We start from the raw sequence: 3,359 nt of genomic DNA, 5'->3' as shown, positions 1-3,359 counted from the left end.
TTAAGACTTCATATTTGGGACTCCTCTGGTGGTCCAGTGGTTAAGACTCTGTGTTTCCACTGCAGGGAGCACAGGTTTGATCTCTGGTTGGGGAACTAGGATCCCACATCCCTCACAACCAAAAAAAAAAAAAAAGACTTCATTTTTTAGAGCAATTTTAGGTTTAAAACAAAATTAAAAGGGAGAGGGGCTTCCCTGGTGGCGCAGTGGTTGAGATTCCGCCTGCCGATGCAGGGGACACGGGTTCGTGCCCCGGTCGGGGAAAATCCCACATGCTGCGGAGCGGCTGGGCCCGTGAGCCGTGGCCGCTGGGCCTGCGCGTCTGGAGCCTGTGCTCCGCGGTGGGAGGGGCCACAGCGGTGGGAGGCCCGTGTACCGCAAAAAAAAAAAAAAAAAATTAAAAGGGAGGTATGGAGATTTCCCATATATTCCCTGCCCCCGCACATGCATAACTTCCCCCATTATGAACATCACTCAACAAAAGGATAATTCTTTTTTTTAAACCAAGGATGAACCTACATTGACACATCATAATCACCCAAAGTCTGTAGTTTATCTTGAGATTCACTCTTGGTGTTGTACATTCTATGGGTTTGGACGAAAGTATAACAGCAAAAATCCACCATTATAATATCATACAGAGTATTTCCACTGCCCTCAAAATCCTCTGTGTTCTGCCTATTCATCTCTACATACTCCCTAACCCCTGGCAACCACTGATCCTTTTGCTCCCTCCATAGTTTTGACTTTTCCAGAATATCATAAAATTGGAATCATATAGTATATAGGCTTTTCACATTGTCTTCTTTCATTTAGTGATATGTATTTAAATTTCTTCCATGTCTTTTCATGGCTTGAAAGCTCATTTCTTTTTAGTGAAGAATAATATTCCATTGTCTGGATGTAACACAGTTTATTTATCCATTCACCTACTGAAAGACATCTTGGTTACTTCCAAATTTTGACAATTATGAAAAACTGCTTATAAACACCCTTGTGCAAGTTTTTGCGATTTCAGTTCCTTTTGGTGAATACCAAGGAGTGTGATTGATGAATCATTTGATAAGAGTCTGGTTAGTTTTGTGAGAAATGCTACACTGTATTCCAAAGTGGCTGTATCATTTTGTATCCCACCAGCAATGTATGAGAATTCCAGTTGTTCCATATCCTCTAGCATTTGGTGTTGTCAGTGTCCTGGATTTGGGCCATTCTAACTGGTATGTAGTTGTATCTCATTGTTGTGTAAATGCCCCTGTTTTTTTAAATGCTTTAAAAGTAGAAGAAACTTCACAGAAGAGAAGGTGTTCTGAGCAGTGTCTGTCTTCTAGCCATCTAGAAAATAGAATTATCATACCTCCATATTCCAATGCACACAATGTACAACCTAGGTAACAATTTTGCTGAAAGTTGCTTGAAGTTCCATAGGAGGGAAAAGCTAATGAGAGCAGCCGAAAACAAGTTGCTAGTGTTCCAGATAGAAAGGAGAAAGTTATGTGCCTTATTGGAGATAACAAAAATGTTGATTTCAGGGTCTAAGCATGGTGAGTTGATCGGCAATTATTTCATAAATAATCATTCTATTTTCTTTTATTCTTCTCTTCTCTCACTTCTCATAAACCTCTACCAGGGAGAGGATGGCTCATAATATAGACACAAGCTACAAATCAGCTATGGGTATCTAAGATAATAAAAGTGCTTTGTAAATTGTAAAATAGTACCAAAATGTTAACATGATTATTATATTCACAAATGGGACACGGGAAAAAGGAAGAATTTTGACCCTGCAGAGGAGAGACATAACCACTTCAGAGCTATGGCAAGATGAATTCAGATATGTAGTTGTTCTTTTCTAAATAATAGAATACAGAGTTGGAGACACAACATAACCAATTCAATTTAAAAAATAAAGATCAATGAAAAGCAAGCTCCCTGTGCCATGTTCATCAAGGTCAAGGTGGCTGGAGCCCTGCATTCCAGGTGGTAATTCTGAGTTACTTTTCAGCTTCCACCATGCTATTCAGCCTGAGCTAGTCTCCATTCCTTAGGCTGAAGGGTTTTAAACCCAATTAAAATTAAGAATCACCAGAGAAAGTGTAACTCCTCTACTCATTAGCAGTAAGTTACTCTGAATGTGACTGGAGAATCTAAAAAGGTTAACTGAAGGGCAAGGGGATGAAAGGATACAATGGGGTCAATACAGCATCCTTGGCTCTAGGAAGGAGGGCCAACGTGAATGATGCAGAAGTGTGGTCCTTGCTCTTGGCCAGTTTTCCTCAGATCAGTGCAGGGCATCTATGTGTAGGGACAGTATGTTCAGGCTTATATAGGAATGTGCACAGCGATATCTGGGGCCTTAAAAATTCAAGAGAAAGTGTTAAGACTTAAAAGGCACTGAGGGACATAGAAGATAGGACAATTGGGCATTGAAAAAACACTCCCTTAAGAATGTAAGTCTAGAAAAATTGGATGCATGGTATTTTATATTTTCACTTTATTATCTTCTGAATGTGAGTGAGCAAGGAATACTTGAGGAAATTGAAATACTTGGTCAATGAATATTAGCATTTATCTAATTTCTTGGTCCCTTACGATTTTCTTCTGGAATTCAGACAATTCCCTGTGTCAAGTATTTTGGCAAATTTCTTAATTGGTTCTTTTCTAGTTTTAATTTTTGCAGCTGGCAAGTGTTTTTTGCCAACTCCCTGTGGTAAAAACAGCCAGCTGCCCTGGAGATCTCCCCTTCCTAGTGAAGAGCCGTTGCCAGGAGATGGCTGTCCTACCAGAATCTACATGTCCGAGTCTCATTCCTAGCATTTAAGAAGTAAGGTCACGTGTCTGAGTTCTGGTCAGTGAAGTATGGGCAGAATCGATGATCACTATTTGTAAGTCTGGCCATGTAAAACAAAACTACGTGTACAATCCTCTACTCTTTTCTCATGCCAGATGGATGCTGCCTCCCAGGATAACCTCTGGAACCATGTGTTGAAGGTTTGGTCAGTCTGGAGCCCTCTGTCCTGAATTCCAGCTGTGGATTGGACTTCCTGTGAGCAAAAAAAATTCTCTATTTAAAGTCATTTGTGTCCTGCTTATGATATGGCTGTATCTTTTCTTATATAATCAGGCATCCTTTTGGTTCACAACAGAATCCACCTCTATTTCTTTTCTGTTTTGGGGTGATGGGAGGGAAATCTTCAGCGTGTAAGTCTCCTCTCCCCAAGCATTCAACCCAAATCTTAGGGATCCAAAGAGCCAACACATTGCATCTGTGTCTGTAAATAGCATGTAGTCAATGGTGTGGAACTGGCCTCAGACTCTTTAACAGAGGCAGATTCCTGATAGCCTTTGTAAGACAATCCTAA

The sequence above is a fragment of the Delphinapterus leucas genome, chromosome 8 (assembly GCF_059928025.1).
Source record: "Delphinapterus leucas isolate spDelLeu-1000000601 "Yukka" chromosome 8, BTC_Dleu_Yukka2, whole genome shotgun sequence".
NCBI lineage: Eukaryota > Metazoa > Chordata > Mammalia > Artiodactyla > Monodontidae > Delphinapterus > Delphinapterus leucas.
Note: the sequence above shows the minus strand (reverse complement) of the source record.